A 24,912-nucleotide genomic window follows, 5' to 3' on the forward strand; every position below is an offset into this window, starting at 1 on the left:
ACAAAATCAGGCCAAAATGATGTTCGTTTTTAAGCTCGTTTTGGCAGTTCGAAATAGCTGACCAAAAGCAAACTTTCTGGGGGAGTTTGTTTGGCTCCTTAAACACCTTTGAGCTTCCATTGGTCCGTGGCGGTTACGCAATTGGTGGGTGTGTTCTTGAAACTCCAACCTTCTTTGAAGTGCGATTTTTTTATGGAGATCAGGCAAGAGAACAGCATCTCCTGTCACTAGCAACATAAATACAATGTGTCAAATCAATGAGCCCCTGGCACAGATATATCCACACCTGTACGATAGCTCAAAGACATACTTAAAAGATTTCAGAGAAAGCATTTAATTCCTATAAAGAATTGCAACAAAGCTTGGTGTCGATGACCCGGAGTCATGCAAAAAGCAGCACGCAGAGAAACATCCGAGACAAGTTTTCCAAAGCCATGAAAAGAATGAAAGGAAAGAGTAAAGATATAAGGTAGCAATACCAAATACATGTGTTTCAAATAAATGTTACAATATACTGTGGCTGCTGTGTTTTCCTTTCTAAGCTAATTTTAAGGGTATACAATACATTATACAATACGAACATACAATAATAAACCTTTGTTTTTTATCAAAAGTAAATCATGACACCACATAAAATATAAAAATGTGTAACAATTTATCCAGTTTAATAAAATAAATGAACACTAAGTAACAAAATCGACATTCACACTTTCCAGAAAGCAGGGGTTTTCAACCCAGGGGGGCGCCGGCACCCTGTCAGGGGGCAGGAGCATCAGTTAATTCAGAGACATTCCTTGAGGATTTATGAATATGAGTTAGCCAATCTTTAGACATCCACTAGGGGGCAATCTGACTCCCACTGCTAGTCGACACAGTTAGAGCAGAGTTGGCTCGAGTATCAGTCACGCTAATTGACAGTGTAAGATGATTTACGGTAAGCCGTGTCGGAAAACAAAACCATGGATAGGCATGTCGGTTTATCCTCAGGAAAACCGCTCAGCCATCGCCAATGATTCAGGTTAAATGGTTATACATTTATGTTCAGTATTAATTAACGACCTGCTATACCAGGGGCAGTTCTTTTTAAAAAAACCCCCCCCTTTGTAGGCGGGGTTTCAAGCCCACAATCGGGCAACCTTAGCCCCCCAAAACTTAAGGATCAGGCCAGTGCTGCTGCCGTAAGAAAGGTTTTTATTCTCACGGTGTTTTAGTCTTGTTCAGTTTCAAACACTTAAAGTAATTGTTTACGCCCCCAATTTAAGCAAAAGACATCTCAATTCTCGGGACCTTACTCAAGTTGCTGTGATTAAAGCGTTTCTGTGCACCACACTCGCACAAGCTCACATTTGAAGTGCAAAGAAAAGATAGCCTTTCTCAAACAGAAGCCTGAAATACCTAATGGGTGTCTGACAAGTCTCCTTGTACAGCACCAAGTCGGTTGTTGTTTTTAAGTGACGTAAACAGTAAAGAAAATATGTAAATAATAAATTTACCTTAGGATAAACGGACATCCGTGCATCTTTCATTTAAATAATGTTAATTAAAAAGAGCAAAAAGAAGAAAATTCTTCGTCTGCTTTAATAGCTTTAAAGGATGACTGTTTGCGTTTATGTCAATGTGGCATAAAGTACTTCAGTGGTGAAATCTGGTGGGGGGGTTGGAGCGAACTGTAAACTAAGACAAAATTGAGGGGGGGGGGGTCGGCCTGCATGTCCTCACATGGTTGAAAAACCCATTGGATTAACGGGACCGATTAGGAAATAGAACGGTTCTTTTTGTGATTGAAAAAATTGGCGGAATGTTCCAAAACATAGTATTACCGTCGCTCAGCCTTTCTCGAACTTCTTTTTGCCCCGCACCGAGAAACAAAAAACGAAATTCGTTTTGAATCATCTCATGGCATTTTATGTGCTTCTTCTGTTGCCCTGGGCGGTATGTTTTGGGTCATTCATCCTCCCGGAAGACCAAGGCATATGCCATCTTCCAGTGTTCTGGGCCGAGGGAAGAGGTTGTCATCCAAGATTTTACAGTACATGGCCCCATCCCATTTAGCCCCTCATGCGTGTTAAAGTCATCCTGTACCCCTTAGCAGTACAAACCAGCTACAAAGCATAATGTTTAACACCTCTGTGTCTTGACTGTAGGGATGGTGTTCTTTGGGTCATCGTCAGCACTCTTCACTCCAAACCGGCGAGTCGGAGTTAATGCCAAAGCGCTAAATTTTGGTCTCATCTGACCACAGCACGTTCTCCCAAGCCTGAATATTTTAGATGTTCTTTGGCAAACTTTAAACGGGCCTGTATATGTGCTTTCTTGAGCAGGGGGACCTTGCAGTATTTCAGTCCACTGTGGCGTAGGACCAAGGTGTTTTATACACCCAACGAGCTGATCATTAAGAAGTAACTTTAAAGTGGCAGGACTAATGGTTTTTTTGTGTTCCACATGGGCACATACTGTCTAACCAACATGTGGGGCAGAATTCTTGCTGGTTGGTAGGGGATCAAATACTGTGCGTTGCCACATACTGTACCAATTTCATGCACTGAAATGCAAATCAATTTCTAACCTTTATATAATGTGTTTTTTTTTTTCTGGATTTTTTTGGTTGATATTCTGTCTCTATTCGTTAAAATAAACCTACCAAAAAAATTACAGACCCTTCATTTCTTTGTAAATGGGCAAACTTACAAAATCAAAACCCCACTGTATACGAACATGAACCACAAAACCAGTCATAAGGGTAATTTTTGTTTAAAAAAAATTGAGATTTCTACATTATCTGAAAGCTGAAAAAAGTAATATTTCCATTGATGTATGGTTTGTTTGGATAGGACAATAATTGGCCAAGATACAACTATTTGAATATCTGGAATCTGAGGGTGCAAAAACAATCTAAATTTTGAAAAAAAACATTTCTTTAAAGTTGTCTAAATTAAGTCATTAACATTGCATATTATTAAAGGCCCCATATTGTCAAAACTGAAATTTTCTGGCTTTTTTTCATGATAATTGAGGTCTAGGGGCTATGTAACTACCATATAAGTTTTAAAACTGTGACATCAGAACCTAGTCATAGACATAGACATAGTCACCGCCTTCAGTCACCACCCCGAGCATTGCCCACCATCCCACCAGACAACATATTAATTACCATTCTGAAACATCCTGTTGTAAGCGCATTTGAGGAGGTGGCTGGTTGTCGTCTCCGATTTGGGATATGAGTTTGGCTCAAACATGTAAGGCCGGACAACATTTCCCTCAGCAGTGACCATCATTACCGGTGTTTCTATTTAACTAATAGAATCACCAAGTCACAGCAGGCTACCGCATACATGATCCTAGTTACCTGTGGTTGGCCTGGCCATGCGTCACTCAGAAAACAACAGGTCAAATAGAAGAGAGGCTCAAGAATATTACTTAGAAAGGCCAAAATCAACTTGTTCTTAGCAGACTTCCTGAGAGAGGAGCTGTAAAAATATATTGAGAGTTTTTCTTCAGGACATCAAAACCTTCCTTCTCAAAAATTAGCATATTGTGATAAAAGTTCATTATTTTCCATAATGTAATGATAAAAATTAAACTTTCATATATTTTAGATTCATTGCACACCAACTGAAATATTTCAGGTCCTTTTATTGTTTTAATACTGATGATTTTGGCATACAGCTCATGAAACCCAAAATTCCTATCTCAAAAAAATTAGCATATTTCATCCGACCAATAAAAGAAAAGTGTTTTAATACAAAAAAAGTCAACCTTCAAATAATTATGTTCAGTTATGCACTCAATACTTGGTCGGGAATCCTTTTGCAGAAATGACTGCTTCAATGCGGCGTGGCATGGAGGCAATCAGCCTGTGGCACTGCTGAGGTGTTATGGAGGCCCAGGATGCTTCGATAGCTTAAGCTCATCCAGAGTGTTGGGTCTTGGCTCTCTCAACTTTCTTTCACAATATCCCACAGATTCTCTATGGGGTTCAGGTCAGGAGAGTTGGCAGGCCAATTGAGCACAGTAATACCATGGTCAGTAAACCATTTACCAGTGGTTTTGGCACTGTGAGCAGGTGCCAGGTCGTGCTGAAAACGAAATCTTCATCTCCATAAAGCTTTTTCAGCAGATGGAAGCATGAAGTGCTCCAAAATCTCCTGATAGCTAGCTGCATTGACCCTGCCCTTGATAAAACACAGTGGACCAACACCAGCAGCTGACATGGCACCCCAGACCATCACTGACTGTGGGTACTTGACACTGGACTTCAGGCATTTTGGCATTTCCCTTCTCCCCAGTCTTCCTCCAGACTCTGGCACCTTGATTCGAATGACATGCAAAATTTGCTTTCATCCCGAAAAAAGTACTTTGGACCACTGAGCAACAGTCCAGTGCTGCTTCTCTGTAGCCCAGGTCAGGCGCTTCTGCCGCTGTTTCTGGTTCAAAAGCACACGCCTGTGCACGGTGGTTCTGGATGTTTCTACCCAGACTCAGTCCACTGCTTCCGCAGGTCCCCAAGGTCTGGAATCGGGTCCTTTCCACAATCTTCCTCAGGGTCCGGTCACCTCTTCTCGTTGTGCAGCGCTTTTTGCCACACTTTTTCCTTCCCACAGACTTCCCACTGAGGTGCCTTGATACAGCACTCTGGGAACAGCCTATTCGCTCAGAAATTTCTTTTCTGTGTCTTACCCTCTCGCTTGAGGGTGTCAATGATGGCCTTCTGACAGCAGTCTGTGAGTAATGAACCAGGCTGGGAGTTTTTAAAAGCCTCAGGAATCTTTTTGCAGGTGTTTAGAGTTAATTAGTTGATTCAGATGATTAGTTAATAGATCGCTTAGAGAACCTTTTCATGATATGCTAATTTTTTTGAGATAGGAATTTTGGGTTTTCAGTGAGCTGTATGCCAAAAAATCATCAGTATCCAAAAGATTCCTAGACAGGCTAAGAACTACTACTATAACAAGAGTTCGAAATCAGTGTGTGTTTAAAGTGTGGATGCATGAACTAAGGACTGCTTCTAAACCTCCAAAATTCCCCTGACTCTGAATGGGAACACATGCTCTGCATATACGGTTGTTACAATCACTTTGGACTGCCCTGAGGCATAAGTTAACCGGTCACTCTCTTAGTCCGCGCCACAGATACAGTATTCCAAACCCTTGTGGGTAACAAGTTAGCAACTTCGCCACTTGTGCACTAACAGAGATCCACATTCGCTGTTGCCATCACCCACAATGACAATCATGCCATATTGGTGTGCAGAAAGAAAATATGTTAGGAGGGAATCCTTTCAAACCCTTAAAAAAACCAGGTGGGAGGGGGGTTTTACAAAGGGAACGCCGCTGAAATTGCCAGCCTCTCCTCGCACATGGCAAACTCCCCTTCCTCATAATTTGAGAGAGCGCCAGGGAAATATTACTTGCCTGCATGAAACTTTAAGGAGAAGTTTACCGCATACCATCACATTCCTGCGGCCTTAGGCAACCACCGCTTCTAAAGTATATGACGGTTTTGAAAATGTGTGAGGAGTGATATGTTCACCCTTTTAAGAGCTCTACCAAATCAAGTCCTGAAACACGGCTGTGGGTCAACACATCCCGGGCCAAGTGAGAGTTATCAGTAAATAATCCCCTAAAGTTTCACTCTTAATCGTTTCCATATACCCCATATAGAACCCCCATTGACGGCAAGAGTTTAATCCTACAACGATTCAAGGACAGGCTGATACTCTAAATGCTCACATCTGCCTTCCATTGGGGTTTTGATTTTTTTTGTACCTTATTAACAAAAAAAAAAAAAAAAATGAAGTAGATGAACTCCTTGAATCTGCCAATGCTCTTTCATCTTACATATTTTTTATTATTTAATAAATATTCATTAGTTTGCATTTTTTATTTCCCCTTGCCAAAATTACAAATGATGTAAGCAACAAAACCGCAATGCCAGAAGACAATCTGTTGTCATTGTTTGAGCATTGACTCTCCATCGAATGGAATCAGCATGGCACAATCTGGATACGATCTAAGTTACATGGGGGACCCGATAACTGATCCATTAATCAATGAAAGGTAAGGCGGTAAGCAGAGATTATAGTTTTCTTTACTTTCATTCCCACTATTGAGCTTTTCACACTATTGTTAAACAAGGACAACCTAGACCTTAGGCAAAACCATAATCCTGGCATTTCTCATTTCATACTGTTCATACATTATCAAGGATTAAGGTGTGGTCATTTTAGTAAAATTTTGTGGGTCCACTATCCTTGTCCATTGTGAAGCAATTCATGAACCACAGTTTGCATACCGAAGTTACTTTTATAAACCAAGTTAGCTTTCTGATTCGCGTCAACACCAGTGAATTTTGACTTCAGGCGCTCGCATGATGATTGACGTTGAACAACCAGTTGAAAGTGCTTCACCCCTCACACAGGACACATTCTGTAAACTGCGTGTGGAATCCTACTAAAATGACTTAATTTCACCTACAAAAAATGTACGGTTGCCCAACACTACATGGGACCGCCCCTTCATTCAAGTGTCAGCGCCCATTACACACCTGGACATTATGCGAGTTACCTGTTTACTTCTTTGCGTATTTAAGAGGTCCACATCTTTGATTGCGATGAATGCAGATCCTAGCACCGCGCACACCCTCGCTTATCGCGTGTCAATAACAGCTTGCACTGGTGGGGAAAAATGCCGAAAAATAAACCCCCGTCCCTTCTTTATTTCCAAGCATTTGCATTTGTGCCCATTCACTATGTGTCTTGTTTTGACCCATTTTTATTTCCGCCCCAGATTGTTAAAAACATAACCATCCGCATGTGAACGTTTATGTGAATGGTACAAAGAACTAACTAGAATATTTAAGCCACCCTGGCCAAGAATTGTCACTACTTTGATGATAAGTTTGGTCCGGGTTGCCAACACGATGTTCTTTCTGTAACGTTTCCGTCTGCAAATGGAACTAATTGTCATCCCAGGACTTGCATCCCCCCCACCCGGTTCCCCCCCCCCACCGAACCCCAAACCACCCCCCCCCACGATTTATAAAGTGTGCGATGCAAACCTGAGCTACAAAAAAAGGAAGTTTTTACTTAACACCAGAGCCTAAAAATGTCATTAACTCCAGCCGGCCTGAAAGGAACAATAATGCAGAAATATTTGCGAGTTCAAAAATACGCCTCCCCACCCCTTCTCCCCCTACTTACCATCTACGAATGCCCCCACCCCGGGAATTGCCCCACCCCCCCCCCCCCCCCCCCACACAACCACCCCAACCACCCCACGACAAAAACTCTCTCTAAGTGGTAAAGTTTTACTAATCGATATATATCAGCTATTCTAACTCATTTCACAGTCACAAAATCAAAAGATCTAGAAGATACATTGAAGCGCTAAGCAATCTGATCTTGGTATCCACAATAGGCTGTGGTTTCAATCAATCTCTTATACAGAAAGATCTTGTATACAGTGGGTGAAATGGAAACAGCAAGGAAATAACACAAGAAAGTATACGCGTTTCTACTCTAAAAACTCTTTTTTAAAAAACAGCTAAACTCAAATTACAGCTCTCACATTGTAAAAAGCGTGATACATTGCTCTTCCAGCTAATGAGATCGTACTGAGTGAGTAATGTGCTTTTTGAATTGCCTACTGTACCTACCATTAAAGTCTTCATTACATGGCATCTAAATTTTAATGGCGCTAAATTCCGTCTGTGTTGTGAAAACACCATGTGCTAAACTCTCTAGTCGTCTCCATCCCCGATACGCCTGTTAGAAGATTATGGAGCGCTTCGCATGCTCGCCCAATCCATCATTAACAGCATGCAAGCACAAATCGACATCAATTCACGTATGTAAAGCCAATCTTCCTTACTATTTCACAAAACAAAGACATGTAATTCAGGACCCAAAGAGTATTTCTGTCAAAACAAATATCGTCTCATTGTCTGGAGCATGCCACGGAAACCAAGTATCTAGAAGGCCGCGAGAGAAGCTTGGTAAAACATTCCACAGCTCATTCGCTGGGATAACCAAACGAGTTTGGCAGAGATCTGGATCACTTCTTACTGTTAGTATGGGAATTCCTAGCACCGCACGATGTTCTTAATGGGGGACAGGATAGGCCTACCGACAGTCACCCAGCCCAAACATTCATTCCAGGATTCGTCCTATCCACGCCCTCATCAAAAGCCAACGATCCACTAAGCAGCACTGCTGGCTGCGGCGACGCCGACGAATACCGATTTGATGGTTTATGCGTCTATAAAAAAACAAAAGAAAGAAATCTGAAAACAGCCACTCTCAGCCCTTCTTAAATAGGCCTTCAGCCTATCATACTATGATTCTTGTGGGCTTCATTCATTTGAAATGGGTAACTGTGCAATGCGAGGTTATCCTCTGCTCACAAGCAAATATTTGTATGCTTTGTACTATGAAGTGAGATCAGCTTCTGTATGCTGTCCAGGTGGAAGTGTTTTATGCCGTGCCATGAGGTAAAACATGCTATGTGTTGAGTGATTCTTGTAAAAGATACAAGAATTTGTAAAGTTGTGGAAGGCCGTGAGATATGCCTTCACTGACTGGACCTGCGACGCAATAGGCGCTTTCCCACCCTGATGTTCCCTTCTGCCTCAACAGCAATCCACCTGAAAAAGTCAGGGCTTTTTAACTTTATGTCAACGAACGTCCCTAAGTATTTATGATCTCCTGACAAGAGACCCGAAAATAAAAGCGCTACTGTATATAGTTTCATGTATAAACCCCACATTTTCAGGGTTGTGCTGAAACAATATACCTATGTTGTTTGCTAATAAATATCAGCTGTAATATGTTACGATATAAAGCAAAAGCAATTGTTAAATATTAACCTGAAAAATAAACACCTGATTTTATTGAGGTGTGTACTTTATCGACCACTAGTTAGCTGTAGAAACCTGTAGAGAAACATTTTTCACTTTTAACTCAAATTTATTTGTACAATCTTTAACATAAATAGTATTCCAGGTAGTTTCAGAGTTTAAAGGAATAGCTCAGCTCCAAAACTAAATTTCTGTCATCTTTTAGGCCTACTCCACCTCATGTCACCCAAACCTGTTTCTTTTTTATGTTGAACACAAAAGTAGATATTTTTAAATGCTGGTAATCGAACAGTTGATGTCCCCCCTGTGACTTCCATAGTATTTCATTCCTACTATAAGGCAATGGGGACGCCACACTGTTACATTCATTTAAAATTCTTCAAAATATCTTCGTTTTTTTCAGTGTAAGCAATAACTTGTACAGGTTGGGAAAGACATAGGGTTTTATAGTTACTTTTTGCAAAACAACATGGTTTATATCGATTAGTATATACTATAATTCTATATATATAATATATATGATATAATTATATATAATATATAATATCGATAGTATGCCATTTAATTTTTTGGGGGGGTCTCTTACCAGGAGATCATAAAGGGTGTCTTTATAAAAAGTTAAATGCCTGACCTTATTTTCAGAAAGAAGAGAAAGAAACTGCATGTTCATGTCAGTCAGTAAAGTGATCTTACCTAACAGGTGAGGCGTGTTCTGAACAAATATGCTACCTATCAGATATGCTACCAACAACGGTATTTATATCCTCTGAGGGTAGGTTTCATTTAATAAAGCCTCACACTTATTAATATCACGCTGGAAGCAAAATCTGGACAGGTAGCATGCACTTTTTCCGCTAATCGAATATATGCATTTGTGTTAATAAAAAATTCATTATTGTGATAATATTGTGATAATACCGTATACCATGATAAAAGCATTATCAATTATAGAAACATGAAAATTTGATACCGGCATATCCCTAATCTTACCCTTCCAGAATTTCAATAATTATTTGTTCTTTATCACTCAACACATTATGCATGTGTTCCTCCACCATAAAATCTTTATGGTGAACTATCCCTCTAATTTTGACAGTATGTATTTTTTTTATATATATAATTTTTTTTGCAAATCTCTTAGATCCCTCTTGCAACCAACCCAGTTTAAAAACTCCTGCCATTTGGACTGTCACTCAGGCAGGAAATCAGTGCACCACACAAATGCAAAGTGCACAATACAAATGACACGAAAACTATGACAATTTAATAAGGATAAATATAAATATAACAAACTCATATGTGGTAAAATAATGTTTTTTAAATTACTTATTTTAAACCAAATTTTATCAATACTTGTAGTTAATGAATTAAATTTATTTTTATAGTCACCATTTGTGCACCGAACGTATCACAGTGCATTATGAAACTTGCATCCTCTGCAAATGGATTAGGGTGTTGCCGTTACAACTTGGCCCATAAGGAAGTGCACCCCCAGACAGATCTTATAAGTTTGGTGACATCTTGCTCCTATCTTGTGTCATCACAAACGAGCACAATGAATTATAACAAAAACAGAGCACGAAGGTGCAATAACATCTTGCTGGTCTAGTCTTATATTTAAATTTGGGCTGTTATTATGCGATACTTAGGGTTTACCGTTTTCGTGTCGCAGAGTTTGCAAACACACAGAGCACCCCCCTTGCCGAGCCATTCCACCCCCATTTGCTACCCGATTGCAATTCACTGCCTACCACAACGCCCACTAGATACTCTTGCATCGGAACATCCAAAGTAAATCCTTACAACACGTCATCCCCCACCCCCCCACCCCCCCCTACATGGGCTTGGGTTAACTAATGACCCCCCCTTAATGGCCAAAACACAGCATAGGGGAGCATATTTTTGACCTTTAATTGATGATCAAGTGTGCCACTCTGAAGAACCGAGTGGCTTCTATTCATGGCACAGTTCCACTGCCTACCAAAATCAGACCACCGTCCTCCAGTATCAGGTTGGGAATGTTTGGAAATGTTAAATGCCAGTGTCGAAAGCACCCATATGTAAATGGAATCTGCCCTTCAATATAAGTTAGGTCGTGAATGCCCTAGTCCACCATACAGAAACTCCCGTAAGAAGTTGTTGACAGCGAACCGGATAGAAAAAAATGGGCTTCACCGCTTTAATCAAAATGAATAAAGAAATTTCGCTATACACCAAAGTTGGAACTACTAAAATGAAGTTGACGAACCATTTGGAACAAACAATGCCTTAAGGGAGAAGCTCACTAGGCTTTTGGAAAAGCAGGTATATGTTGTTCACACGTCATTCCCACTCTATTCATGAGACATCCCAAAATCTACTAAATGAGCCAAAAAAACTAAATCAGACCAATGATCAAGCTTATCAACATACGAGAAGGAAACACTTAACAAGTCATTTCAGTGTACTGGCTTCAACCTATATACCACAACTGGCAGCATCCATGAGTCCTGTCCCTCAGCATCTCATGAAATAACCTGTCTTGCTGGGTTGAGAGACCATCCACCATGACAAAAACATTTTCCAGAATCAATGCCCGTTTCCAACCCAAAAAAGACACTGAGAAGTAATCAGCTACTGACTGATTATAATAATATCTTAGAGCTCTATTTCATGGGATTCAGGTTGCAGGGGGGGGGAAGCAAGTTATGGTGCTTCAGGATGCACTGAGCCCCAATCACTGCTATCTTATTCAGTCTTTCTCATATCTCTTGTCAGGATGAAAACTATGACAAACCACAACTAAAAGTTCTTTTTTTTTGTTTTGTTTTTGTTTTATGTTGAACTACATAGTGATTAGAATTTCCTTGTGGGTCGTATCTTCAACAACAAACTCTCTGCCCTGTATTGTAAGTGGATGCCATAGAAAAAAGATCTTGAGGTGAAATGAATCAAAACCATGAAGAATTATTAAAAAAGAGCTAAGTGATTGATTGATGCCCACCTCTTATCACAATGTCGGTCAGACGTCCAAACACGCCCTCTATCATGGGTTCTCTGCTAAGGAGGCCTGGCTCAGGCCCCTAATCTTATTGTAAGTCACTCTGTACAGGCCTGACATTAAGGCCAAGCAGAGGAGTTAGACAAAGTAGGGATGAAGAGAGAATGAGATGAGACTATGATGGATAGAGATGATAGATGGAGAAACCTTCCCACTGTCTGCGTCTCTGTTTCTTTATCACTCCATAAAGTCAGAATGATAACAGAAGCCAACTTAACGACAACATCTTTCGAATTTTTACAGTTCAGCTTTGCACTTCAGCTTTGCCCCAAATCACAGTCTGATATACTGCTCTTTTGCAGATGTCTGTCAGAGATGGGAAAAAAAGTGATATGTATTTAATAGGAATGTTAAAAAAAAAGGGAACATGGAGATTATATGAAGCCTTTAAAGTATTTAAACAGAAAATCATGGAATATAAAAGCCTGAAATCAATAAAATACAGCTGCAAAATACCCCCCTCACCCCTCCCAGTTCCTGTCTGTTTTGTTTCTTGCTACAAAGTTACAAAGCACAAGAATGGTTAGTTACTGCTCCCTGCCTTTTTATCAAAACTCTTTACAATGCCTTTAAACACTACTGGACAGTTATTTGTGCCAATGTAAAAAGATATCAGGACTACTAAAAGTCTCCTGATGCCAGGAATATAGCTGAGGCCATTTCCTTACAAGCACAAGCGTCACAAGCTGGTGTGACAGATGCAGCATCCTTGCTGCACAGAAACAAAAAATAAAATGTTAATTTCCTCCAAAGATGTATATGGATTTCTCCTATTTAAAGTATTATACTATATATATATATATATACACACGCATAAGTCATATTTGTTTGATTTTAAACTCTCAGTGTCAAAAGAAGTGCACTTACATACTGTAACTGGTTTCCCAAGTATTTTTCCAAATGAAAAGATTTACTATTTATTATGCAAATAAAAAAGAGATTTATTATGATTTTTGTTCTATTTTTTCTTTCATTATTGTTTATTTAGGTTATTGTGATAGAAAGCTTCTATTTATGGCAAAAGAACCCCCGAAAAAAGGGCAGGGGTTTGGAAAATAAAAAGGTGACTGTACTCAGATGAATAAGATGAGAGGAAGAGAAATAAAGAAATAAATTAAACTATTTTTTCTTCAATGAATATCTATATTGCCCCCATTTTTTGAAAAAGACATTAATAAATACTTCTATTTAGCATGGATGAATCAAATTGATCAAAAGTGGCAGGAAAGGTTTTTTTATGTCAAAATAAATAAAAGTAAATAGTTTGACACTTTCTATTTATCAAATATTCCTGATCATCAAAATGTATCCCAGTTCCACAACAAATAAATACAACACAACCACCACTTTATTTTCAACATTAGATATTGATTCAAAGAAATGATTCTCGAGCACCAAATCAGCATATTAAAATGACTTCTAAAGGATCATGTGACACAGAAGTCTGAAGTAATGGCTCGTGAAATAAATATTTGCAGCCATGATAAGCTTTATAAAAAAAATTAATCAATAAATAAAAAAACCCTTACCAACCCTAAATTTGCGAGCCCCCTGATGTAGCTGTATGTCTGTCACACAAAAAAAAAAACAAAAAAAAACTTCTCTTGTGCGTTCGGGAAAAAACTCCGCAACATCCCACTACCCAACGGCCGTGTGGAAATCGACCCCCGATGCACCACACTAATCGAGTAAACAAGATGAAACAGGAACTTTTTCTTTTTTTTGGCGTCCCTCGCCACACCCCCACCCCCCACCCCCCTATGAGTACCTTTAAAAAATAACAGGATGTGCACTTGACCAAAAGCAGTAATTTTCATTTCTTTCCAGATGCTGATTTAATATGATAACCATGATGACCTATTAAACAAATGGAGAAGTTCTAGATTCACTCTTGCTCTTGCGACCTCCATCTCAGTTTTTATCTCTATGACTAGCTTCATATGACTTTTTGGCGTTCTCTCTATCCGCAGTATGAATCTGCCAGTGAACAGAGCCCGTCTGCTTCCTCATATGGACCTCACAACAGGCAGAGTCTATCTGAGTATAAAATGTGACACCCCTATCTTATCAGCACAATAGATTTATTTTCCTAGGCTCCCCCCACTTATACATGAAGTACACAGGAAAAGCCCCTACCTCATTAACAGCCTGCAAATCAAGCATTGCACACTTCAGTTTCCTCAACACACAACCAACGTGTCACCCACCCCCCCCCCCCCCCCCCATGGTTCCATCCTGAAGGACTCATCATAGTCTTTGGATCACCGCAACATGACGGTTTTGGGAGGAGTTTTTTTTTTTTAAACTCATCTTCACAGAAGCCACGTGCCCCCTGTTTTTCTTTCCTATACAAGCACTGGGCAAAATAGAGGTAATGCTCAGATGTAAAACTGAGATGAGTGGCTGCTATTAGCTAAAATGAGAAAAAAAAGCCAGTGAGTGTGTGGAGGACCATCCTAGGAAATATTTGGCTCTGCAAAAATGACTGCCATTTTCTTCAGATGGTTCGTTTATCAAAATATGAGGAGAGGGTTAAGTTACGGTGGGGCAAATGTAAACCAAAACAAAAGTGACTCACCCTTCTGAGGGCCCTATAGAAGCGGACACGGAGATCCCTATATAAGGATTGAATTGCCATATTTAGATAATGCTGATTGAACAAACACTAAAAAGGGTGTAGAATATAAAATGAACTTGGGCCCAGGTTAAAAGGCCAGAGCAAAATGCAAAGCATACTGTAATGTCCCCAAGACCAATCCTTCATTGTTTTCAAATAGGCACATAACCCAAGAACCCGCCAGAAACGCGGTGGCAATCCTCTTGCCACTATGACCTGTAATTGCATTGCCAGTGCACACAAGGCACCTTGTACCCTGACCACCCCAGCAAACTCCTCCCCCAACCCCATTTGCCCCATCCTCTAAGAAAAAGTTTCTTTTTGCAGTGCACAGTCATCACAAAATAACCACTACTCCACTCACACCGCCAATGACACGCAGCATGATGTCAAGTAGTTCCAGGCCAAAAATATCTGAGGCACCCCAAACATCCAAACAATAAACAACCAAACGATGTTGATTTGCCTCAACACAAAAAAAAGTAAAACACTCTGTTGATATAGGACTTTTTTGTAATACACAGAGGAATAATTGCTGCCATGTTGTACTTGCCGAAGCTAAATTGAGTTTTTTTTTCTTGGCCGTTTTATGAAGTTAGACAAAGTATAGTAAAACACACATAGAATTCATTAAATAAAGCATTTTTTCTCATGTCAGTGTAATGGGGGTGACTGGCTCATCTGCAAATCAGCAAAGTGGCCATATAGTTACAGTTCGCGGGTCCAAAAATCTAAGACCAGTAAACAAATGCTTCTGGTTTATCTTTTTTTTTCTCTCATATATTAAAGAAATAACCATTTCTAAAATTTCATTTTTAAAGTATTTAATATGTCCCCCATTGTGTTAATGACCATTCAATCTGAATCAACGATCACCACACACGTCACCTCATGGATAAAGTTTATAATTTCATGTTATCCAGTAAAATGACCAATTTTCAAGGGAGCAATTTTGAATCGTTTCTCAGACGCGAGAGAGACACGCCAAGGAAATTTTTGCTGCAAGATTCTTTCTTCGCTTTAATTAAAGGGCGACAGTCAGCCAATATAAATGGAAACTTCCCATCATTAATTACAATCACCCCTCATGTTGTTTCACACAACCCGTACGACCTTGCACGCTTCATCTACTTGTAAAAACCACCCAAAACGGCCGCACGCACAAGATATCCCCCGTAAACCCACCCACCCCCCCCCCCCCCACGACCCCCCCCGCCCAATACGCTCAAACATAGGTTCCACATGCGATTATCAGTGCGTTCAACCTATAATGTTATTAAGCTACAAGAATTCTTTTTTGTAGCAAGTAAAGACACAAAAATAATGATTTTATTCAACGAATTTTTCTATACCATGTCAGTATGTCGAAGAAAGAACGTTCACGGGAATACCTGATGCGATGGTGTTGCCGTTCCTCCCTGCTTAGCCAAATGAGGCACAATTGCATTGCTTGTTGCTCTGCTCTAGGCTAGGGACACGCACCCACCAGCTCTCGGGATTTTTTTTTCCCTCCCCTCTCACACCTCAACAAAATATCTTAACCCTTGTGTTCCAAAGAAGAAAACAAGCGCCTCTTATAGGGTCTCCACGAACCATCAATGTAGCGTTACCAGCTAACCCTTCTCCTAAATTACACCAACATTTCTAAATCTTACCCCGCCCGGTGCTGAACCTATCTACTCCGACACCATTGGTGGGCTTTTCTTCCCTGCACCTAGTTAAAAAGACAGCTACAAAAGAACCGCACCCAAACCACCAACAATATATAGTTTTCCATGTTATATTAAATTTTGAAATTCAGATTTTCAATCTTATTTTTTTTTAAACCTTATACTTCTATTGCTGTAGCGATATAGGCCGCCCCCTACGTTTAATAACAAAACCAGACCCGTACTATTTTTCACACCCTAATGTTGCTCTAAACGTAGACTAAACGCGTTCCACTCATCTTCAGAAAACAAACTACATAATTTTAAATAAGAATACTGGCACGTCCATCCATTGTAGATGTCCCCTTCCGCCCCGCTAGTAATCCAAAGCTTCAAAAAGAGGCACTGCTAGGAGTACCAGCCATGCTTGACTCCTCCCCAGTAGCCTTCCCAGCCGTACCAGCCCACGATTTTACTCAAAAACAATTACTCTTAAAGTAGTACATTCAGCGTTTATTCGGTGTTTCTGAAGATTGAAAACAGTTATGATTGGAACGGCCAGACTAGCCCGACAAAGTCCACGCAGATGCCCAGTAAATGATGACAGCATTTTCCAAAGTGGCCTACACCAAGATGTCACCATTTAAAAGGTGCTGTATGTAGGATTCGACAACGACAGGGCAGGTCTGAATCTAGGTATCCCCACTGCAGTATTAATTTAACAATACTGCAGAGGCGGGTTTTTTACCCCTTTTTCACCCAGCCAGGTCCACAGTCCCTCAGACTTTGAAGGGCAACACGCACGGTGGCCAGATTGACGACACATAACAGGACCACACAACCACGGCCACACCCACCACCACTGCCCCCCACCCAGCCACCCACCAGATGACCCATGAAATTAAATTGTCTGCCCACCGACAGTCTCTCCGCAACTGCCACCAGCGTGCCACCCGGGACTGCCAACCAATACAACTGGGTAAACAAGGCAGTGGGGGGTTTCACAACACAGCACACCCCCCACACAAACGACCCCGACATTCCGCCCCGGCACACACACATTTTACAAAGCCCCGGAGAATCAACTGACTAGTAGCATTGGTTTCATCCTGCCCATACCATCACACATAGTACCCGTCCCTCATCCCCCCCCTCGTAACATGTTTCATACACTATCTGGCGCCCCCCCCAACCCCCACTGCCCCCTTATCCGTTTTTTTCGCCCACGCACGACCCGATATGCTTAGGTCAAAATCTTGTATTACAGCCCATCCTTTTAAGTGCCAATAATCACACATTTAAATACATTCACTTTGTCCTTAAAATAGCTCAGTACCAGGTCAACACGACAAGCCCACGGACACGTAAATTTCCCTACTTTTGACCACTCTTCCTGATCTGGTTAGATATGGTCCAGCACCAGGATATCAGGAGGGTCCTGAACCAGGCCCGGTTTTGCCAGTATGTCGACAGCCTACTCAAAATTCAGCAGGAAGCTTCAGATGTCATGTTTTAACTTACCTCGACCACCTTTAACAGCCCCTCGGCCTATAAACGGACATCCTTGCTGCCGTCTTCTTCCTCCATCAACTGTTTAATCTTTCCAGCCTCACACTACTGAACCTCCCCCACGAACAGAACTAGAGTGGTTTTTAGGAAGGCAAAAATCCTCATTTCAAATTGAACAAAAAAGAACACACACCCCGTGAAGGAGGACAAGAAGGTTTATACTGACAACAGAACCCGAAGGATTTACTTGTTTCCTTGTCCTCTCCATTTGTTAAAAGCGCCAGACATGTTAATGCAGTTGCTTTTCAACTTAGGACATTAAACGATCCCTTATTTACTTTTTTTACAGTGATCGATTATAGTATATAATACAAGCCACTCTGCTTGGAGCGAGCCCTCGAATAACACGTCTGCTGGACCCCCGAGTTCTGATGCTGCCCCATTCTGGATATATAGGCATGTTAAGACGATACACTCTCCAAATACATAGCACCGCCACCAAAAAACACTAGTCTCGTCCTTTTCTATAGAATAGAAGGAAGAGAGATAAGGTTTTTATAGTCTAGCGTCTACCTCATGTGGTTTATTAAAAGAGAAAGGGTGAAATATTTTCAAAGTCCTGATAATGCGGTAAACTGGAGACTTGCTTAACACCAAATCAAACCAGTGCAATTGCAACTTCTCTGATGAAGACCTTGGGTTGCCTCTCTTACTTGCTTAACAGGCACTATTAGTGATGGGCTGAGGATCTTCTGAACTCCTAATGTCTAAACTGCAACCTCTTCAAATCACAATCACCTGACTTTTCACTGTGCGTGAATGAAGTGCCGTTGACTGCAGGATAGGGGATTGTGCCTGTTGTGCGTGTTATGCGTGAGTGTGTCGCGTGTGGTGTGTGATGTTTTTGGTTGTGTGTGATGTTTGGGTGTGTGTCGTGTCAGCAAACCATCTGCAATCAATTCGTTGGGACGGCCAAAGTAATATCCAAAAGATGTCATTAGGAGCCGCTGCAGAGGCATAACAGCCCCACCACATCAGCCACAGTGGCTACAGGTCCAACTCTACTGTCGTTTGTATCTCTAAGTGGGTCAAAAGCTCCAATAATTATTACATACAATCTTATAGAACAAGTGCCAATATGCGTTATTTGTAGACTCTCCCATATCTGATGACACATTTCAAAATATTTAAGTGCTATTTTTACAGGCTAGTTCAAGTGATTTAATTTGCTTAAACCATGCATCATTTCATTAAAAGATAGTCAGACAACATAGTTTAATATTTTCGGTTCTCAGCTGATGCGAAGAGCTGCCGTTTCAGATTCGCATCATTGTGAGTTCCCCTCAATCACCATTTTTTTTTGCCGTGGCTTAATCAGCTGTATCCTTACAAACGTTCCTTCCAAACAGAGCTATAGTATTCTTTTTTTATTTTTTTTTTTTAGCGGCTGTTAAGGCTATATAGTTATAAAACAAACACACATACTCTTCACTATATCAGTTGAAATTAACTACTGTTTTTATCTGTGAATTTACGAGGAGGTCGGTAAACACCTAAAAATTAGGGCGACCATATATATATTTTTTCTTTTTTTACAGTCTAACGTTCAGCTCAGCAATCTTTTGTCTCTTCAATTCGATCATTTAGTTTTTGTTTATTCCCGAAAGTATGCTTTTCATTTAGCACAAACTAAAGGCGGCCCGCACATCTATTTTTAGATTCCTCCTACATATATTCAAAATTGTGGTGTTGTCCTTTTTCTACAAATCAGTAATGATTCCCCTTCAGACAACTATAGATTTTTTCATCTATAAAATAGGGATGCCGTTTCTAATCCCATTATTTCATAGTCGGGTGAGCGGCTCCGATACTGCCATTTTTTCTCGAAATCAAGCATCGGTCAGAGATGGGCCTGCATCCCAAATTCAAGATTTATTTATTTTTCTTCTGATTGTGCCAAATTGAGCCAGCTCTATTTGTACTTCTTGTCTGCAAGCCACTAACAGTAGTAGCTTAATGCCCCCGAGCCTACATGATGAAGTGATTTAAGTCCTTACAGTAAAGTTTCACAAAAAACTATTTGTCTCCGTAGTCATGTATCTAGAGTTATGGGATTGTGAAAGAACCTATGATTATCAGATTACACACAAAGAGATATTAAATCCTACATGTATGGAAGTGGAAGAGATTAAAAAACTTTCCTTCTATCTGCGATCGGTTATCGGGGCGCGTCCCGAATTACTGAAACCACTAGCGGATCGGAATCGGATCTACCTGGAGTCGGAAAAAAAGAGCTGGATGTAGTGGCCGCTGCCGCGCATCCCCTAAGATAAGTTCCCATTTGCTACTTATAGACAATATGGCTTTTAATGTTTTCGAAAGAAAAGTGTTTTCCAAAAATACATTCTGTAAAAAGTAAGATATATAAGCTAGGTATAGTATATATATATAATATATATATATATACTATATCGTATAGATATATATAATATATCTATATATATATATATATATAATTAATACCTTACGGTAACATGGTAATGTTAACATATACTTTTTTGCAACATCTTTTTTTTTCTCTCAAATAACCTCCTAGCATCCTCCTTGCAGAACCCAGATGCCAGTTTTTGAAAAAACCTCTCCTCTAGATTCAAATGTTTAGAACCTCACATTTTGCTCAAATTACAACATATTTAATTAGGTGGATAATTTTATGATTCATTTTTTGTCAATCTGTCAAGGCAGACTTCAACAGTTTAGTGTTCAGATCGCATTCCAGCGCTGCACTAATTTTTTAATTGTTGGTCCATACAAAAACATGCGTCTGACAGATGTTTTTGTTTGTTGTGTCACAAAACCATGAGCGCTTTAGTTTTAAAGGCAATCAATCAAGTTTTTAAAAAAGTAGTCAAAAAACCTACTCTGAATGACCCCCGACCATTAATCAAAAGCAACACACTATTATCGAGTTAAATCTATTTGGGACAGCTCACAACTGAAACAAGAGATCGGATCAGTCCGGTTGTTTTAATGCTAGACCCATGGAACCACCTGTAAAAGCAAATTGTCTTGAGGAATAAAAACGTCCTACAGAAGAGTTATAAAAAATACTAGAAGGGTCACTTTTGCCAAGGACAACTGTGATGTCCATTGTATAACCAAACGGAAAAAAATGCCAAAGGGCAGAATCCAAACACATTACTAAGATCAGCGCCCATCTACCAGATCGACTAAATCAAGGACAGAAGGTCAATTGCCAGAGAGAGAAATGGATTCAGATCGTTCTTTGGATTGAAATGGGGGAAACTATGGTAGACATCAACAATTCTTCGACACTTCACTGATTACTGCCTCTCTTCATGCAGATGGCTATAAAAGAACGCCAGTTTTGAAAAAAGGCCTACATTACATCACGGCTAAAGTTTTCTAGAACCCACGGTTGATAGAACTTTAAAGGCCACTCCAAACCTTCTGGAATAATTTTGTGGTTCTGATTAGTCCAGGCTCGAGTCGATTCACCTAATGAAAACAGCAAAGGAGACTGTTTGGCGCAAAACCAAATATGGCCCAAGACCAAGGCATCAGCATCTCTTCCATCAAGTATGGTAGTGCGGCATCATCCTTCTCTTTTCAGCAGGGAGCAACTGGAAACCTTGCTGGCACCCAAGACCAACATGGATAGAGCCAAACTGACAGGTAAATACGTGGATAGAAGCTATTTGAGTCAGTCAGAGATCTGCATTTAGAGTTAAAGATTAAATTTTCCATGTGCAACAAAAAATCAAGTGCACACAGCTCAACTATAAAGGATGGCTTGGAAAAAAGCAGTTAGCAGTTCTGGAATGACCCAGTCAGATGCAAGACTTCAATCCAAACTGGGCAGCATGATCAGGAAAATCATTGTGCAAATGCTAATTTGGAAGAATTTAAAAATTTCCAATACATAAAGCTCATAGAATTACTCAAACTTACTGTGTTCTTAAATATAGAACAACCATGAAGTACCCAAGACTCAACCTTTATTGCCATAAAATTAAATTTAGCTAGTGTAACTGTGCTTAGCATTAGCATAGACTCAGGAAGTGGAAAAACCAATATAATGCATTAATTGTGTTTAAAAAAAACATTAAATAATCAAAGAAGTTAATCATAAATGTTTTTGAACTTATGAATTTACTGTTACTCAATGGTGAAAAAAAAAATTTTAGTGAGTTATAAGGTTAATAATTTGGACAAAAAAAGTAACAACATTAATGTTTTCTGTAAACACTGCACATGTGTTGTATACACTTTTTAAGTGCATCAGAAGTACAAATGTTACAGCAGTTTGGAAGGAATCCCTTCCGCTGAGTCTTGAGATATAGGACTCTGCTCAAGACTTTTCATGGGGCTGGTTTTCCAGAAGAAAGCAGGTTTTAATGTTCACATGTGATATATATCGTGGGTTATATCTGCAAGACTCTTACAGATGAAATTCAGGGGAGGATTGTTGGACTGTAGAGCAGAACAGAACTGTAACTCTATCAGCTCTCAATAGTGAACCTCTGAAACGGAAACCATTCAATCTCAATTACTGCTTTGGAAACCTCCTGTTCTAGGAAGCAATGACGCTGCACGCTTTAGAAAAAGAAGGGAGAAAAACCCGAGGACCCGCTCAAATAATTTGTTGTCACTCTTATGTTTAGTTGGGGAGGCAAGAAGCAGACTAAATCAATCACGCCGAGCTCTGAATAGACTGAGACGGGGCAGGGACAGTGAAAAGCAGCCAAGTGCTGCAATTCCAGCATAGTCTCCACCAGAAGGTCACCATAACGAAGAACCTGAGATTTGTTTAGGCTATGTAAAACATGTTACATAACTAACGATCTCTGGACCCGACATACAAAATAGTTCCATTATTTTTGAAGTAATTAGTGTGGTCAATTGGATCATCTCTATTTAATAAAAGTACCAAATGTGACCTTCGAAACATTTTAGAAACATAGAGGACTCTTTTCAAGAAGCCCAGTTGCTGAAGCAGGACAGGAAAGAGTAGTGACATTGGAAGCGGTCCATAGTAATTTACACTGCCCCCTGAAAAAGTATTGTGGGTAACCTTCACCGTGCCAACAAAAGCAACAGGGAGGAGGTGAACTTGCATTAGGATTTCTTTTTTTAGACACAAGTTGCATGGACGAAGAACTGACTTCAACTGAGATGTTTGTCCATTAATGTTCATTTTTACACTTAAGATTGTGGTCCAGCAGCTTTCATGAACATTTCTGATGTTTCTGATGGCTGCTCTTCCTTTGCAAGCTCCAAAGACCTCAGTTTGAGACCTAACAGGGAATTCACACAGGATGCACTTTTCTTTCGCTACAATGCAGCTGCAGAATGCAAAACGTAGGAACATTAATTATATACCGCTAACACAGACACTCAATATGCTTATCCATACATAAACATGCTTATGTTGTCCCCCACACTCATCTGATTGGCCAAATGTTTTAAAACAGACAATGATATGCTGTGTTGTTTTTACATATTCCACCATTCAAAAGTTTGAGTCTGTAGGCATTTTTTTTTTTAAAAGAAACTAATACTTTAATTCAGCAAGAACACATTCAGTTTATAAAAAGTGGCAGCATTACAAAAGACTACTAATCAAAAAAAAAAAAAAAAAAAAAAAGTTTTGTTGAAAAGTTTTATTTCATCAATTTAATAAAGGCATCACAGTTTCCACACAAAATATTAAGCAGCAAAACTGCTTTAAAATTTGATAATAATAAGAAAGTTTCTTGAATACCAAAACTATGAAAAAAAAATGTTTTTTGACATATCTAATTAACATTTTAATTCACATTTGCTGTTGCTGTTTAAATATATTGTTGCCTGTGTTGTCTTCCACACCAGTTACAGATAACAATTATCTCTATTTCAGGGTCCTCAAGGTCAAAAACTTGTATTTGCTTGTCAGTAACACCTGTTGGATTAGTTTCTTGTCAGATAAAGTTAAACAGAAAAGAACCGAGCTTTTGTAACAAAGACAAAAAATTGCAATTATAATACAAATTCCAATTTCAAAAGTTCGGGTCAGGAAGATCCTTTTTTTAAATAAAACAATACTTTTCTTCAGAAGGAATACATTACAATGATCGGAAGTGGCATTTAATAAACATATTAAAATAGAAAAACAGTTATTTTAAGTTGTAATAATATTTCACAGTATTACAGTTTTTATTGTATTATTTTCATTAATATATACAGTCCTTGGCTGTTGTAACCCTGACAAGTCTTCTTCTAGTGAATTTTTTGTGTAGCTGATCATTTTGAGAAAATATTGCATTTCAGCAAAATGATCTTGGAGGATTAGAATATCTCAACTTCAAAAATGGAGAATTATATATTGTCTATCTGTTTTCCCCGGTGTAGCATGTCTCACTTTACCAGCTTGGCTAGACAGATTGAGGAACCGTGTGAGAAAGTTCAAATCAGCTGCAACCTTCAGATGAGGTCACAGACTACTGATCTGAGGACGTCAGTTTCCCTCCATGTGACTTTGACATCATCATGCACTATGTAATTCCTCCATGTCCTCACATTCCAACTCAACACATTGATTCGCCACTGATGTGATGTCTCTATTCAAAGACACAGGTCTCATGTTAGAAAATATGTTTGACACATTGCAGCAGGAAGAGTTAAAAACATGATAGACCAGTGACAGTGGGTTTCCAAGTAGCCTTCCAAATTTTCCACTTTAACCCCAGCCTCAGCTCATTTGAGAGCCATGACATCATATGTAGTGTAGCGAGAAGAGCGGTGTGACAACGTAAATCCAAGCTGACCGCAATTAGACCGTTATTCACAGAAAACATCTGAATGTTCAGCCAGAGCTGTCACATACATGGCTACTGCACTTTTTCTTACCGTTCTGTTCTTCTAGCTCATTGCGATCTCCTGACCCATCTGTTTTTGTCTACTTATGACTGCAGCCAGAGCATCCAGGCCCAGCATCCTGAGCTAAAGAGAAAGACACGTGAGGATAGAAACATATTTAGACAGACATGTACAAAAGAAAGACAAAAGGGCACATATTTATCCAAAAATGTGCATATTTTATGTTCCTGTGGTTAACATCATGTAAATCATCAGGCGTTGAAGGACAAGCTAAATGCAAATCTCATGTGGGACAGAAAAACAATTGAAAAGTGCATAAATTCCATCTAAATGAGCCTCATAGAGAGAGAGGGGAAACCTGATGG

The 24,912-nt window shown here is 39.7% G+C and overlaps 1 pseudogene; it reads right to left on the reverse strand.

The window, feature by feature from the left end:
* The window catches only part of LOC109069859, a 53,992-nt pseudogene extending 29,328 nt beyond the window's left edge, over nucleotides 1-24,664 (reverse strand).
* Nucleotides 24,665-24,912: the final 248 nt, after the last annotated feature.

This window comes from Cyprinus carpio, unplaced genomic scaffold (assembly GCF_018340385.1).
Source record: "Cyprinus carpio isolate SPL01 unplaced genomic scaffold, ASM1834038v1 S000006628, whole genome shotgun sequence".
In the NCBI taxonomy this organism is placed as follows: domain Eukaryota; kingdom Metazoa; phylum Chordata; class Actinopteri; order Cypriniformes; family Cyprinidae; genus Cyprinus; species Cyprinus carpio.